Source organism: Alligator mississippiensis, chromosome 7 (assembly GCF_030867095.1).
Source record: "Alligator mississippiensis isolate rAllMis1 chromosome 7, rAllMis1, whole genome shotgun sequence".
NCBI lineage: Eukaryota > Metazoa > Chordata > Crocodylia > Alligatoridae > Alligator > Alligator mississippiensis.
Window position 1 is genome coordinate 61699406 of NC_081830.1, and position 17827 is coordinate 61717232.

At 43.6% G+C, this 17827-nt stretch overlaps 1 long non-coding RNA gene across 19 annotated transcripts in view; it reads left to right on the top strand.

Moving 5' to 3' along the window:
* The window catches only part of LOC109284199 (uncharacterized), a 190123-nt gene that overhangs the window by 71397 nt on the left and 100899 nt on the right, over positions 1 to 17827 (top strand). For 17 of the 19 annotated variants that reach the window (XR_009463468.1, XR_009463481.1, XR_009463465.1 and 14 more), the window contains one exon: positions 10183 to 10395. This is a non-coding gene — a long non-coding RNA (uncharacterized LOC109284199). Of the gene's footprint in view, positions 1 to 10182; positions 10396 to 15931; positions 16053 to 17827 lie in introns of all 19 variants that reach the window. The other 2 variants (XR_009463470.1, XR_009463471.1) reach the window with 2 other exon arrangements.

Below are 17827 nucleotides of genomic sequence, written 5' to 3' on the forward strand. Positions count from 1 at the left end.
TGCCTCTGCCTGTTGTTTGTCCGCTGGCAACAGCGCAGGATTTTTCCAGTTGTTTGTCCTGTTAGTCATCCTATTTTAAGCTGTGACTGAACAAAGATAGATTCTGGGATGACAGTGCAAGGGTAGAGTTGTTTGGCCTCTAACACCATAATTTAAAATAGGATTTTTTAAATGTAACTCCAATTTTAACTGACACATGCAGAACTATTAATTCTTTCTTTGGCCTTTGTCATTTATGAGCAAAATCATGTGTATTTTCCTCAGGCAAGTAATACTTATTCAGCCCCCACAGTGGCTCTACTCACCTGAGGGTTTAATGATTAGATTTAGTATTACAGTACAATTAGCTACCCAGCAGCTCAGAGATCCTCCTAAGAGCCATTACATTTCTTACGTGTCATGTCATACAGCCTAACCAAGTGCAAGTCTCCAACTACTCCATGATCAAAGTTTGGGCATTGTTTTATATAGAAATATTTTTAGGTTTCAAGACCAACACAGGCCTAACCAAGCTGTTTTCAGCTGGATTTTCATTTGTGCACCTTTGGTCTTCAGTTCAAGGGGTACCTCCAGGTAGCCTGGATAGCTTAGGGGATATAAAGCAGATGATATAAAGTTGTTTATGTCTAGGTCACCCATCTTCTCCTGGGAGTGACTAAAGTCATTAAGGCTGTGGTCAGTAATCTATGGTATAATGAGCTGTTGGTCTCAATCTAGTGTGTAAAATATTCTGACATTGTGACTAAATTTTACACACAGAATTAAGACTTCTGTGAACATTGCAGCCTGTGAACCTGGTTCCTTTCACTTTTCAGTGGTTTAATTTAGGTTATTTTTAGTGCTGTTGTTCAGTTTCACGTTGTTCATTTTATTATGCACTAAGCAAGGCAGGAGAGAGAATACCTCTCTGCAAGCGAGTGGTGCCAAGAGGCAAATGTATGGCATCTGGAACACACACAGGAAGATCAGGATAGATTGCAGGCAGCTTAGAGGGAAGTATAGGAGGGGCAGTACTTGTCTTATAAAAAGTTTCTTACACCTTTTACAATAATACTAGAAAAGCCTCAGGGAAGTAAAACATCATAACCGCAGATATACTTATTGTTTACAAGCGAGTCTCTATCCAGGTACTAAAGAGTCGCCCTGGATATTGTGGCCTGAGCCAGTGATATTTAGTTTCCAGATCATAAAAGTACCAAATGAATTAATGGACATATAATTAATTCAAATGTATTATTAGACATGCAGTTAGCAGGAATATTGTAAAGTATGATTTTTTTACTCTTCAACTTTAAGAGTTGACTTTTCATTTAGCCACAGATCAGCCCTTTAATTTTATATCACAGAATTGTCTCTACATCTGCATGTTCATGTCAATTGAGTAACTTCCTATGTGCCTTACACAATTGGGTAACTGGATATCACAGTGGTTTTGCACAAAAAAATTGTCTATAGTGCACTGGATGCAAACTTTGCATAGGGCCCATGGCTAAAAATACAACCCTAAAAGTTTAGAATTCTAAACTAGCTTGCACTTGGCTTAAAGCAGCTTGTTCTACAACCTGCGGCTTGGAACTCTGTCTACATAGTAGAGAATCAGCTCATAATTATCATCAGATGTACAGTGAAGAATTGAAGAGAGTTAGGGTTGAAAGTACTAGTAGCGTAGATAAATTAAGCAATTGTATTGCACCAAATGCCCTGATGGAAGATATGTAGGAGAGACCAGACAACAACTGCGCACCAGAATGAACGCACACTGGAAATCCATCAAAGACAGAAACACCCAATTACCGGTGGGGGCACATTTCTCACAGGAGGGCCACTCTCTCCCCAATCTCTCAGTCCTGATCCTCAAGGGAAACTTACACAACACATCCCAGAGACGAGCCTATGAGCTCCATTTCATCAACCTGCTAGATACTAGAGATCATGGACTAAACATAGACATTGGATTTTTGATACATTACAATCTGCCTGGCAACTGACTCCCCAGCCCAGCCCCTGGCTTCTTTACTTGTCATTCCATCCAGGAAGAGCACACAGCAACTGCTGAAGCTTCCTTAGCCTGACGAAGGGTTTTTGAACCCAAAAGCTTGCTTAATAACTATTCTCCAACCATTTGGGTTGGTCTAATAAAAGATATCAAATTCACCCAAGGAACCTTGTCTGCCTATGTCCTTAGACCAACACAGCTACAACCTAAACCCCTGCAATTGTATTGTTGCACAAATAAACCTGGGAGATAGGCAGAGAGAATGTCATAATTGCTGAAACTCTTGGTATACTGTAGAAACTTATATTGGAAAGAAATTCCACTTTCTTTGGAATGGTTGTTCCAGTATAGCTTGTGTTTCTAGAGCAGTGGTTCTCAATCTTAGACTCTAGGCACCCCTCATTCAGCTCAAGTGCCCCCTCGTTACACTTGAGGCATCCTCAGAAAATGCCAAGTATCACTTTTCAGTCATTTTTTGACTACAGAAAAATACTAGAGCAATTCTCCTGTTTGCAAATAACTCATAAAGCCCACAACAGGTCAGAAAGTTTTTAACACTGTAGACACATCCACATGAGCCAGCACATGCCTCTTGCAGTGTCTCAAAGCAGTTTCAGATGCACCAAAAGGCACACTGGGAACAGAAAAACGTTTCCTGTGTTGCATATTGCAGCACGGGCTCAAAATGTCATACCTGGATATCCAGAAATAAAAAAAAAAAACCTGCAGAAAAAAGTGGGGCAGGACATGGTCCAGGACTGTGCCCTGAGGCAACCGGAGGCTCAGGTCCTCCACAGAGATGTTCTGGTAGCCAGCCAGAGTATCTCTATGGCTGCCCCTTGCTTCAGTGTTACAGCATGTGCGGGGCAGGCAGTGCATGCTGCACTGACCTGGACCCAAGCTCCGTCCCCAGGTAAGTCAAGGCCCTGACTGTGCTGTCATGCTGGGTCACTAGACATGAGATGTGCCCACCACAGCTGCTGGGCGGGCAGGGGATGCCTCTCCATGGCAGCATGGGGCTCCTAGCAGCAGCACCAAGGTTTCCTACCCCGCTGTGCCCGGCCGCGTCGGGTCCCATCCACTGGGCTGCAGAGGCCCCAGGGGGAGGGCAGCAGTGTGGTCCTGATTCTGCAATTGCCAGCCCACATTTTCCCCTCCATGGGCTCTACTCCAGCTGTGCCACCCATGGGGGAAGGGGAGCCAGACTCTGCACTCTGCTGGGGGGGCAGGGGGATACAGACCCGGGTCCCTGGGCCCATAGCCCTGGAAGCTTGGGGCCCCCTCCAGCAGGGATCAGGGGGTGAGGGTGGGGGGTAGTGAGAGGCACCAGTAGGGCTAGGGAGCTGTGGGTCAGGAGTGAGGGGCACCAGCAGGTCCGTAGAGGTTGTGGCTCCTGAGTGAGGGGCACTGGCAGGGCCAGTGGGCTGTAGGTCAGGAGTGAAGGTCACCAGCAGGGATGGAGTCTGTGGCTTGGGACTGAGGGGCAATGACATGGGCAAGGCATTGGCATATCAGAGCTGCTCAGTGCCACAAAACAGGGTAGGGTGCTGGTGCCCTGTTCCTGCCCATGCCATTGCCCCTCCCAAGCCGCAGGACCCCAGCTCTGCTGGTGCCCCTCCCTCCAAACCCACAGCCCCCTGCCCCTGCCAGAGCTCCTCACTCAGGACCCACAGCCCCACAACCCAGCCGGTGCCCCTTACTGCTGCCCCCAGCCCCCTGGGCCCTGCCAGTGCCCTCACTCCTGACCCACAGCCCCCTGGGCCCTGCTGGTGACCCTCATTCCCCACCCACAGCCCCCCTGCCCTTCCAAGCCCTGCTGGAGGGGCCCCCCAGCTGCCAGGTCTATGGGGCTTGGGACCTGGGTCCACAGCCCCCTCCTCCCCAGCAGTGGGCTCAGAGGTCCCCTCCCTTCAGAGCCTCCATGGCCCAGCAGGCGGGACCTGGCATGACAGGGCAGAGCAGGACTGGGAGGCTTGGTGCTGTTCATAATGCATATAAAGTTCAAAATCAAGACCTTCCTTCCAAAGCTGCACACATTCATGGTTCAAGTTTAACATTGGATTGAAATACATTAGATGCATGTCCACATACAAAAATACTGTCCAAGGGGATACTGTGTAGGGATACAAAATAACTGTTTATGTGCTAGCAAATTCCAGGACACCGCTGGCCTCCAGAATAAATGCAGGCTTACTGGTAAAATCTATCCATATAAAGAATCAGAAATGGGAGAGGAGCTCTCCTGCTGGGCGGCCTGTGGTAACACACTAACTTGTTGTATGCTGAAGAGCAGAAACAGATTTTAAACAACTGTTTTGGAATTCGACCTTGCATTCTTTCCATCCAAGTCAATGAGAGTTTACATGCAGAAGCAGAATTGGGCCCTTATTTTGCATTCTAGCTTTTACTGTAACCAGAACCAAGTGAATTTCAGCAATGTGAGTATAAAGTAAAATGCTGATGTTTTTATAGCCCAAAAGTATTTGGGGCAAAGATGTGATTTCTTCTAATAATATAAAATTTGGTTTCCATCCTACTATTACTGACTAGGATTTTTGCAATTGACTTCAGAGAGAGTAGGAAGCTTGTGGCCTTATGTGAGTATTCAGAGGGTTCTTGCAGATGCCAGTAAGGATAGGCCCATTCCGTTGTTTCCAGCATCCTGTGGTATTTTTATGGCAAGAATGATGGTCAGAAACAAATGAATTCCAAAGAAAACCCCAGATCATGAGCAGTTTTTGTGATTTCTAGTAGGCCTTCTTTAAAGCAGACATTATTGATTAATATTATTAAACAATACAATTTAATTCAGGTAGTTTCTTCGATGACAAGCATTTCTATGTGAAAGTTACCTTTCAAATGCAGTTAAAAGTTATCCCCCTTCATTTGAAAGAGACAGTGGTGTGTCGTTTTGACAAATAGTTTTGGGAAAAGCATTAAGACTGTACTTTTTAACAATATTCCCTTTGAGTGCCTACAATTCAAATGAAGCAGTGCGTTAGTAGTACACGAAGCACTGAAAGTAAAAGTGGCAAGATAAAAATGAAAACTATAGGTCTTTAATTTATGCAAGCATAATGAAAACAACATGAATATGCCAATGTATAATAGCTGTTCGGAATTGTTTCTATATTGACAATCCAAGGAAGTTGTGGCCAACCTGTGGCATGTGCCATAGGTGTAGGATGATCATGCATCATAGTTTGGCTGGGACAGTCCCAGCTTTTATAGGCAGTCCTAGCATCCTGGCTGGTTGGTGAACATGGAAACAAAAGTCCCGAATTGGCGCCACATCTGCCTGCACTAGCTGGCCTCGGTCCTCCTGAGCAGCAGCCAGAGGCAGTGGGCTGGCTGGGCTGGGCACTGCTCTTCCTGCCTGGGGTGGGGATCAGCTGGAAGAAGATCGGGGAGGGGGAGAGCGCTGCTGCAAGCGTAGGCTTCTTGTATGTGTGTTCATGCATGTGCGCAGGTATGGCACCCTTGGTGAACTTGTATTTTAGCACTGTTTGGTGCCCTCCTGAGCAGTGGCTGCAGGCAGGGGGTGGGCTGAGCTGGGCACTGCTCCTCCTACATAGGACGGGGATTGGTTGTGGGGAGGCAGTGTCCCAGATTTCCTTAAAAATCATGTGTGGCATAGGCAGACTCTGTGTGGCACACAGCAATTTAGGTAAGGGACAGGCAGCACATTGCCAGATAGAGCAGGAAGCAGAAATAAGAGCAACAGAATGGTCAAGGAGCACAGGGCATGGAGCAGAAAGCAGAGCAGCAGACTGGGCAGAAGAAGGGGAACAGAATGGCACTTTGGAAAGGTGCAGGCTAATTTGTGGCATGCTTGTCATGAAGGTTGGCCCCCATTGATCTAAAGTATTGTTAGGAAAAAAGGTTAAAAGCTTTCAGGCATTTTTTTAAAGGCAGCAACTAGAACCTGCTGGCAATGACCCTTTAAAAGCAATGAATATGCTTGGGCTCTTCTATAGTGCTGAGCTCTTGCAAGTCTCAGACTTCTTTGGGGTTATTTTGGGTTCCCCATCTCTCTAAGAATCAGGTCTACATGTGTTCCGTATTGCCAGTGACTGGATTCTCAAACAAGTTGTGGAGGCTATCAGCCACTCTAGTGCATTAACTTTGAAGTGATTCCTCTAGGTTAATATTTTATTCAAGTCAAGTAAATTAGGCATCTCTCTTCAGCTGGCTCAGAGTAATCCAGCAGGTAATGTTTACACATTCTTCAAGGAGCCACTTTCAGGCCCTCTCCTCTCATGTGCAAGTAACATTATCCCTTCATTTTTCTCTCATGCTAAAGACCCTAAGGGAGAAAGCTGTTTGGAAGTGGTAACTTGAGACAATGCTATGTATATAGCTGGGAAAACGAATTATTCTCTCCACCACTCTTATCCCCAAATACCACTGCACTGTCAATGGGTTCAGACTGGAAACAGATTTTGTTTCAGAGGAAGGTTAGCTGACAGCTCCTCTCAGCTCTGTCATGGCTTGTGTTGGCCCAATGCACTTCTGTATTCCTGACTGAATTCTCCATAACCATGCAGACATGTGAATTGGGCAGTGATTGTTGGGTGACTGTTATGTTTATTTAGAAGATCTGTGCAACCGAATAAAACAATTACTGGGGAAAACTGAGAGGCTGAAACCTTTGGAATGCAAATTAAACAATGGGTCAGATTGGATGTCACCTGGCATTTTTAGATCCTTCCAAGGAAGTTCTTTCCTGCTTATCTGATCCTGAAATCATCTATCAGGAAGTGCAAAATGCTGAAAATTATAAATGTGTGCATTTGTCAAGGACTGGAATGCTTCCAGTACTGGGATATCTGGCATTTGGTTCCACTCCTGACCAAAATAGGTTGATCCTTTCTCTGAATGATGTGTTGGCTTTCTCAAATACACACAGTAGTCATACACACAGTGCTGAAGAAATATGTCCTCATAGAGATTCTAGCTATATACTATCCAGTGCCAAAGCTTCCACTCCAGAGCAAGCTAATAGAGAAGTTAGCAAACAAAGAAAACCAAAAACTACAAGCTTCTCAGAAACCAATTATCCTTGAGCCTGGATTCACCTCAGGGCATAGGATAGCATTGGCTTAATTAGCACTGGCACTGATGGATAATCTCCTGCTAATGGGTGGTATGTAGACATCTACTCTCATCTTCAAATAACTGTCTGTAGCGTTCAGAGGTGTTGACTATCAGATATTACAGATCTGTCTCATCTGAAAGAGTTAGAAGGGGTCAAGGGGAGACATTAAAATAGCTTGAGTTTTCTAGAGGGATGTATCCAAAAGGTAATGATGGTAAACTGTATACCCTTCCCGAGATCCCTCTGCTGTGGAGTCAGTTTTTTTTCTCTCTCTATGCTTTCATTTTTTGGTTATTTGCTACATGACAGTAGGTAAACTGGTCAGGTGAAGCAGACTCGGGTGTCAGTAATATATCCCTGACAAACTGCTCTGCCTGTGGTTTACCACTACTACCAAGAAAACCCTGTGATTTGATAAGATCAGCTCATGAATGAAGAACAGCTTGTTGAAACTGAACCTGATGAGCAAGACACAGGTGATTCTGGTGGCCAATGAAACTAGCCTCCTTTGGCTGAAAGTGCATATCCACAATTGGTTAATTAAGTCCACAGCTGAACATTATTCCTGGATTCCTTTCAGAGCAGCACACACAAGCAACACTTCCTACCATTTCCAGTTTGTTAGGAGACTGTCTCATCCCTGGAAATTATAATCTGGTTTTAGGTATTTATGCCTTCATCACTTCTTAGAGCAATTACAGGAATGCAATATACCCAAACCTGCCTAATTTTGGAAACTTTAGCAGGTTCAAAATTCTACAGTGTCTCTCGCTAGCTGCACAGACAGTCAAAAATACATAAATGCTGTTATCTGCCCTACAAAATATTGAATCAAGTTCAAGGTCTTAGTTTTTACTTCAAGACACTCAACAGCTGGGGTCCAACTATCTAAAGAAATGTCTATAGCGCTCATATAAAGAACCCAGTTAACAACTTTGCCCCTCTGGCATAATGAAATTTCCTTCAGTAACAGCAATGCTTGTCTGTGTAGAAGCCAGCTTTCTCAGGAACAAGTCCAAGAGTGTGGAATACACTCCTAAAGAAATTAAGGAGGGTTACAAACTTCACCACCCTCTACAGCTAGTATAAGATCTTTGATAAGGTCTTTGACCTTGCCTTTTCTAACATGAACATAGAGCAGTGTGTGTGTGTGTGCAAATAAGAACAATCTAAAACATACATTCCACTATGTACACATTTCTCCAGGGGGAGAGGAGAAAATAGACCCGTGACAGAAGGTAGGGTCATTAACACCTGTTGAATGAGGAGTTTAGAAGCAAGCAGGTAGACTATAACAAGCGATATAGTCATTGACTTCTTCACTGGTGACTGAATACAAATGCTTCTGCTACTGCCAGGAAGTTGGTTTTAAACTTTGAGTAAACCAGGAATCAAAGGGGGGTGAAACTACACAACTCTTGGATTTCCTCCTGTAAATGCCATGTAAGTTTCACTCACTTGAAGTCTGTCTACCTTACTTTTCCTTTTCTTTGAAACAGTTATCTTAACACCCTGTGTGCCTTTGAAGTATCATCCATAGTATTTTGCATTGTTGTCTCTTTTGGTAGTAGTCTGTATTCTGTCCTACATGTTTTTAATTATGTATTGGAAACTCTGTCAGGATTTTGCTAATTTTCATAATCTATCAACAAGACTTCTCCTTTTTTGATAATATGCCTTCACACTCTATCTCTGTTCTGGTGAGATAGTCTACAAACTTTTGAATATTTCTGCTGCCAAATGCTATAGATATGGTTCAAGGAAACTTACTTGATAATGGTTTTCAAAATTCTTAAGATTTTTTTGGTAGCATCATCTCATGGAGAATGTTTAGTATCAACTCTGATGATGAGCAAATTATACTGTGAAAGTATGAAAATACAAAGGGAAACTATAGGTGAACTAAGAAAAACAGAACATGAACTCATGACTATCTCCCATGTGCATTGGTTGATTAATTATTGTTCACAGTTCATTCAGGCATGCAGAATTTTGAGACCACTACTGGGGGGGCAGAAAGCCTGACAATAGGAAGCATTTCCTGGGCACTTTTTAAAATCTGTGATACAAAGGCTGTGGGACTTAAACAGTGCAGTAAAGCTCAAGATGTAAACCCAGGACAAATAACACCATGGCAGCTATGAGCGTCAGCCAGGTTGTGCATTTGAAAGCATGAGGACTAAGATGTGCAGGAAAAAACAGGTTTTGCAAACCTCAGAAAACTGCCTCCAGATTGTGCAAGGGTAAAAATAACACTACCAAAGCAGGGGCTACATATCTTCTAGGGACTGCATTATGTGTTGGCAGTTTTCTAATCAGTACAGTTTGACTTGCTGTGGTAAACCTACAGAAGGGTGCATGGCCTAATACAGTCAAGGTTTTTCACAGCTTAGACTTCTCATAGTAAGGAAATATCTAAACTCTAGTGGCCCCTAGACTTCACATGCTCTGATAGATAAATACGTGTTTTGCAGGTTGTGGCTACAGAATCCCAATGTCTCAGTAAACTCTTATAAACATGACTGGCCAAAAGTCAATAATGCATTTATCTCCTCCTGAAGTGGAACCAGTCTAACAAGACTTGATATAGTCCAGATTTCCAAATCTGTCCACTGATTTTTGGAACCATAATGTTTTGGTTCCTCAAGCTGAGATACCTATAGGTTGATTTTCAGAGATACTAGGCACCAAAAAAATCTATTTCAAGTCATGGGAGTTATAAATAGATGCTCAGCGATGCTGAACATTTGTCTCCATTAAGATGTTTCAACTTAACCACAAATGGAGACACTCAAAATTTCATGAACACATTTGAAAATATGGGGCATAATCTACTGACATCTTCAAAGTAGATGAGAAATTCTTCACAGCAACTAACAGACACTGCTATAGAGAAACCTCTAATATTTCTCATGATCCAGAATAGTTGAGGTGGGCTACAAACTGTACTACAGGAAAATATTTTTTTCATGGTCTTTACAATATCCAAAACAGATAATCACCATTGCTTGCTGTGCCTCAACCAATCATGCTGTGCACTGAATACCCACCAGTACTCTAGCATTTCTAAACATTTAAACTGTTGCAGGTCATCCAGATGCCAAGAAGACCAGTGATGATTAGTCACTCTGTCAAGAATGAAAGATGAGCACAACATCCAGTCAGGCAACTAGCAGAGTGGTTCAGCAGTTGAATGGTACCCATCCACCAAGAATTCTGACCAGAATGGGTCCCTCAGCTTTCAAGGCCTGGCCAGCACCTACCCCAAGGACAACATAGAATGAGCCAAGCTTCAGGGATGGTAAGAAAAAGATTTTGTAAAATGCTATCTCCTTTTTCAGCGCATATTTATTCCAGGTCACCAGGTGTATCTCCCAGTCTTATTTGGCTAGGTGGAGAAACCAGGGTTTATCACTGTTAGCCATACAGTATAAGTGCAGCTATGAACGATTGACCTGGGCTCTATTCGGTCTCATCAAACAACAAAATTGTCAGTTGAAATTGGCTGTAGGAATATTCTGAATGGTGACCGACCACACCTTGATTTGCCGACTATAGGGTGGCATCTGCAGCTCTAGCAGAAAAATCACCTTTTGATTTGCAAACTGAACTAATTTGACCCATAGCAACAGAAAGAATATATAATTTCTGAAAGTTATTTCAGAGGGTCAGTTTTCTTCCTATAGCTCCACTCAAACACCATCACATGATTTGGGGGGTGGGGGGGAGGTGTCAGATTTTCAAGCTAGAGGCCTGAAAGTCCAAAATACACTGGGTGCACTTACGCACACAAACAGACATTGCCTGGCTCTCTGAAATGTTTTAAAAATATATTTCAGCTCAGCATCTACAATAATACTGGTATCCATTTTGAGAGTCACACTGCTGATTTGCCCTTGCAAAAGCAGCAATGGAGTGTGTAATTTGGGTTTAATGCATACACAGCTGAACACTGAGCAGTTAGCACTTAATGTCTGATGGATTCTTGTGCTAGAGGCAGAAGGTTACATTATTTTAAACATACATTTGGTCCAGACGACTATCCTGAGGCACTTCTGTTAGGAGTTCAGTAGACAGATAAAATCTTTTCTCTGTTCAAACATTTGTATACATATTTAGTTCTGTTAGTCTGTTTCCAGGATACAGTTCATTATGCTGAGGAGAAAGAAGGGGTTCAGTGTGATGTACTTCCTTATTATCACTGGAAGTTTGTTTTTTTTCCAGGTTCCCTGGGGAATAATTTTGTTGCTTTCATAACCAAATTGTGGAAATTAACATACATGGATTTTCATATGTGGAAAATGTGAACACATTGCTTTCGTGATACACTGATGTAGCTATGACTTGCACAACCCCAGTCCTCGCCTTTTTTGTATCCTTGTAATAAGGTAGTTAGCAGAATTCATAGATTTATTGGAATCTGACAGAGCAGTACCATGAGTGCTTCTGCTGTGGCCTTGTACTTGTGATCTCTGGGCAGTCAACATGAGTCTTAGCACCCACACCACCCCAGCCCATGTAGGACCCCAGTACCAAGAATAAATACTTGCCGAGTTTCATTACTCTTCTGGGATGATTTGTGTGGATACAACAACTCCTTAAACATTAAGGAACAGACATTACATATAAACTGCTTTAAGTGATCAGAAACTGGTTTAAACCTGTAACAGAACAGATGTTCAGTGCACATAAACCAGTTTGAAAATTATTGAAACCAGTTTGAGATAAATTTGGTTGAATGCAATATCAGACTGAACTGATTTGGGTCAAACTGGTTTATGCAATGCCTGGTCCCAGACCCCTTCCTGGTTTAAGTTAAACCAGACTCCCCCAGCATCCCAGAATGCTCTCTGGACTGGGTGGGGCTCTGCTCCACAGCAGGGCTGGTCCCTCCCCTATGCTCCCTGGCTGGAACTCAAGACCGAGACTGCAGTTATCTGCCTGGCTTCACCCTGTTCCCCCCGCCTTACACTGACACCTCTCAGCATTAGCTAGCATACCACTTGCTAACTACAGTCCATGCTGTTGGAGACCAGTTCTTTCCTTGGAAAGCTGTTTAAGAAGAGCTTGAACTAATGGAGAGAGGCTTTGTTTTCTGATCGTGGGATAAACACTGAGTTAGGGGTGCTAAACACTGTGTTCTCAACTGTCTGCTGGGCTGTGGGGGCAGGGAGACCCCTCCCTAATTGAAGCATCCTGCTGGGGCCTGGTCATGCCTCCCCTTGGCTCAGGACTGTGGAAGGGAAGGGAGGGCTGATCTAGTGCCCCCTGGCTTCTAGCCTGAACCACTGCAGGAATGTGCCTGCATTTCTGGGATGTCTGTCCCATTACAAACTGGTTTAGCCTAGCCAGGTTAGACTAACCTGCAAGATTGAATCAATTCAGGCTAAGGCTTTTTGAATGTCTATTCCTAGCCTAATTGGTCCAATCTCACTCCCACTAACACTGACAACAAAATTCCTTATGACTTAAATGGGAACAAGACTGCTATTAAAACAGTAGGAGGCAACAGGAACCATCTTTATACCTGTCAGTGCTGAGCAGTCTTTGGGGCAAAATATATAAGCTGCAGTTCACTCTTTGGCCATGAGTGACAAGTGAAGCATAATAGAAGTGTCTGTCTGTCTGTCTGTATGGTGAGACTTCAGTCTATAAGAATCTGGCTGTGGTTATTAGGTTTGTACCGAGGGAATGCTCACCTTGTATTAGGCCTGCAGGGAAGCAGATACTAGACCTACCCAGAAGAATTTGTGGGGCGAGACTTTTACTCTCTGTTACATGTTTGAAGAGGGAAAGTTAGCACAAAAAACTCAGAGGTGGAGGAACATATTGTTAGAGCTCCCTCTGGGCACATCTACACATTTACTGCACGGTAACTTAAATTACTGAGCAGTAACCAAAAATTACTGTGCAGTATGGGCATGCTACATGTGCATGCCCATACTGCACAGTAACCATGGTGACTTAATGCCAACTTGGGCCTAAATTTGATACCTGCATCATGCAGGTATCAAATTTACTTCTGATTAGTTACTGCTTAGTAACATGTGTAGACGCTTTACTGCACAGTAACATTGTGTGTGTGGACTGACTTGGAACTAACTTTAGTCTCAAGTCAGTCCACACGCAGCATTACTGTGCTTTAACTGCTGCATGTGTAGACGCTGGCCTAAAGACCACTTACCGTGCAGTAATTAACACAAATAGATCAGACTGTCCCTTCTGTGGGGAATTATCCAGTGAGAGAACTGTGACATTAAGTTAATAGAAAGTTTTCAACAGGTTTCACTGTGGGGCAGAAACATACCTTTCATCTGGTCCTTGAAGAAATTTTCTTCCCTTGTGTACTTTCCTTATGGAATGGGGAGGAGACAGGGCTTGTTCCTGCCTACCTCCCCTCTTCAGCACAGCTCAAAATGAATGGGAGTCTCTGTTTCCCCATCAGCAGATACTTAAGATCAGTGGAGGAGCTCTCCTTGTACCCATGGGTTCCTGCCCTCTCTGTCCCTCCTCCAGGGCCATGGAATCACAACTCTCCATGAACTGCTGTCTCTGGAAGTCAGTCTTAAGGATGTGGGTCAGACATGCTGAGCAGAAAAGCAGTAAAGTTAAATGCTGATTCCAGCAGTATTAACTTGTGCCATCCATTTTTAGACTGTTTCTACATGCACGTGTGTGTATATGTGCACATGCATATCTGCCTTATTCTCTTTAGCACTTTATCTCCCTCTTCTCTTTTAGTGCTTTATCTTCCTACTGCTCTTCAGCATCTGTTATCTCTTGTCAGTTTTCTGTAGCACAAAGTGGAGAGTACTATTAGGAAGAGTGCTGTGAATCACCCTTACACTCTGTCTGTCATCTCTACATGAACAGCACATGTGGAGGCGAATATTTGTGGGTCACACAAATATACTTCTTTCCATACAATTGCATGATAAATACCTGATCTCTGCCGGCTACTGTAGTGCTTTCTCCTGTCATACATATGCCATATGTATACGATAATTTCATTACTTGAGATTTTTTTCTCTTGCTTGCCATGGACATCCCAGGCTAAGCTGATGCAGCTGACAGCCTTCCCTCATTCCAGCAGCATGATTCACTTTTTTTTTTAAACTCTCCCCTCTGTCTCATTGCCAGAAAAGTGAATGGGTTACCTGAGTGCTGCTGATTATCCCAATATCTATTGGCAAATCCTATCAATAGCTTCTAAACTGCTTGCTCATTTCCTGCCTAAGGGGCCTGATTCCTCACTGGTGTTTATGCAGTTATGATTCCACCAAAAGCAACGAAGTTCTGCTGGTGTAGTGCTGGAGTACAGAGCCTGATACAAATGTGTACCAGGGGCCCTGTTTTTAGGTATTTTTGATGCCCTTTGGGTAACCCAGGATAGAGGCAGGTATCTTGGAGTGTACAGTCACAAACTCCTCCAAGACCGTTTCAGGCTGGACATAAGGAAAAACTTTTTTACTGTCTGAGCCCCCAAGGTCTGGAATAGACTGTCATCAGAGGTGGTACAAGCACCTACTCTGGACTGTTTTAAGAAACATTTGCTATGACGCCTATCTTGCTGGGATTCTTTGAACCTAGCTGACTTCCTGCCCCTGGGGCAGGGAGCTGGACTCAATGATCTTCTGAGGTCCCTTCCAGTACTAATGTCTATGAATCTATGAAATGATGCAGAAGGGACAAATCAACTATTCTTCTAGCTTTACTGCAGTAATTCTCCACCTCTGCTCATGATGTGCCTGTAAAGGGGTCACTCCCCCTGAGGGACTGTGGAGTCTAGCTCTAAGCTTTGCTAACTTTCTTCCCTTTCTGTGCTGTTTCATAGATTTCATAGATTTCATAGACATTAGGGCTGGAAGGGACCTCGGAAGATCATCGAGTCCAGCCCCCCGCCCAAAGGGCAGGACGTCAGCTGGGGTCATAGGATCCCAGCAAGATAAGCATCCAGTTTCATCTTGAAGGTGTTCAATGAAGGTGCTTGAACAACCTCCGGCGGCAGGCTGTTCCAGACCTTGGGGGCTCGGACAGTAAAGAAATTCTTCCTTATGTCCAGCCTGAAACGATCTTGTAGTAGTTTGTGACCATTCGTCCTCGTCATCCCTTGGGGCGCTCTGGTGAACAAACATTCCCCTAGATACTGGTGATCACCCCTGATAAACTTGTAGGTGGCCATCAGATCACCCCTGAGCCTGCGCTTTTCCAGGCTAAAGAGCCCCAGAACATTTCATACATTGTTTCTCATAAATACATCAAGTTGTTGGTTTTTTCTCTCCATTTATTTCTCCTTTCCTTAGTTATGCTTTCCCAGGCCTCCCTCTTACTTACCCTCTAGAAGTTTGTATTGGGTTTAAGCATGCATTTCATTTTGTGAAATACCTATCCAGGATGTGGATTTTCACTTAAGCATTGGGTCTGTTAAAATTAACAGTTGAGAACAAGGTAGCAAAAATATACTACACTTTAAATATAATACATGTGCAGACAAGGTTATTTTGGGTAAATGTGATATCTTTTATTAGACCAATTAAATAGTTGGAAAAATTGTTCTTTGCAAAATTTTCAGGCACAAACACCCTTCTCTAGGCATAGGGAAAGTCTGATAGTGTTTTGTGTAGTTCTCCCAAATGGAATAGAAGCCAATATGCAAAATGTAGGTCTGTAAAAATGCAAATGTGTGGCAGTGAGGATCAGAGGCAATGGTAGATAATATGTGTGAGACAAGTAGGTGGGGGAGGAAAAGGGGGAAATGTTGACTATCAGATGGCAGTCAGGTTATAATGTGCTAGAAATCCAATGTCTGTATTTAGTCCATGGTTTTTTGTATCCAGTAGATTTATGAAGTGAAGTTCATAGGCTCATCTACGAAAGGCACTTCTTAAATTCCCTTTGAGGATTAGAACTGAGAGACTGGAGAGACAGCGTTGTGTTGCGAGAAGTATGCACCCACAGGTAATTGGGTATTTTTGTCTTTGATAGATTTCAAGTGTTTGTTCATTCTGGTATGCAGTTATTGTTTGGTTTCTCCTACATATTCTGCATCAGGGCATTTAGTGCACTGGATGAGATATATAACATTTCTGGAGGTTCAGGTGTAAGATCTAGGAATGGTTATGGTTCTGTTGTGGAGTATAGTGGAGATGTGTTGGTAAGTTTTACATTTCTTGTCCTGGCATGGTTTGGATTGATTAATCAAATCATAGAAAATTAAGGTTGGAAGGAACTTCAGGATGTCATCTAGTCTAACCCCCTGCTCAAAGCAGAACCAACCCCAATTAAATCATCCTAGCCAAGGCTTTATTTAGCCTGGTCTTAAAAACCTCCAAGGTTGGAGCTTCCACCACCACCTCTCTGGGTAACCTGTTCCAGTGTTTTACTACCCTCCTAGTGAGAAAATTCTTCCTAATACCTAACCTCAACTTCCCTTGCTGCAACTTGAGACCATTGCTCTTTGTTCTGTCATCTGCCATCACTGAGAACAGTCTAGCTCCATCCTCTTTCAAACCCTGGGTAAGTAAGAGATACTATAGTCACTTGCGTGAGCAGCACACCCATCTCCCTGGTCTCTGTTGCTGTATATTTCAAGCAGTGCATCTTTCCAGGATTACTGCAGGGTGGGTGAATAATGTAACGACTGTCAAAATGTGCAGAAAATTAAAATGCAAACTAATAAGGCTCGTGGGTTTGAAACGTGTCTCAAGTGAGAGAAATTCAATTACTTCTTGCATCAGGAAAGGCCTCTTGATTTTTTTCAAAGACCTTTATTTGGAAGAAACATTATGTGCTGCTGATGCAAGCATAGGGCCCCCACACATTTCCCTCTCCCTGAGCCTGTTCCAAGAAAAGCTGTTTGAAGCATGGCAGCTGTTCTCCTGTACATGGGTTGGCGGTATGTGGCTTTATGGAGAATTAGAGAGGGGGTGAATGCTCTGTTTGAATCCTTTCTTCCTAGAAGAACATACATTTACAGTTCTCCAACCCCTTCATTCCCCCTTTTTGCAGTGCAGCAAACCATGGCAAAGCAAATCGCACCCACCAAGCCACACTGCTTCACTTCTCAAGGAGCTGGCTTGGCTCCTGTGTGGTGAAAAGAGTTACACTGGCTGCTTGGAGAGTTTGGGTGAGAGGAGAATGTCCACTCACATCTTCCCAGTTCTTGACTAATGGGAACAACAGACCTTTACTTTCCAGGGGACTTGGCTGGCTGCTGACTTTTCCCTGCCTATGAGGGTCCTTCAACCTCAGCAGTGGTAGGACAGCTTCTCTCCTTCTTCCTACCTTCTCCTGCTCCCCAACATCACTTCTGTAACAGACAAGTTACCTCATTAACGTGCAGCAAGGGGGCATGTCTTCTTTCTGTAACCAGCTGTGGGGGTTTTCCTCAGTCTCTTAAGCAAAGTGGGCCTTGGTGGTCTCTGTTTCTCTAGGACTCTCTTCACCAGTTTCTTACTCTGCAGGTGCTCCTGGTTGCTTCTTTCTTACAGAGATATGATAGAGCAGGAGCAGTGTCAGTATGAAGTCCAGCTATAGCAGGAGAGAACTATTTTGTCAATACCTGTTTTAGGAGCAGTGATTTTAAGACCAGCATCTTCAAATACAGAGATCCAAAGTCAGGCACTTAAACCCATGTTGAGGCATCTACAGAAGTGGTCTACATTTCAGGGATACTGGATTCTTTGGGAGTTTTGGGTGGTCAGTACCTCTGGAAAACCAGGTCACTCCTTCAG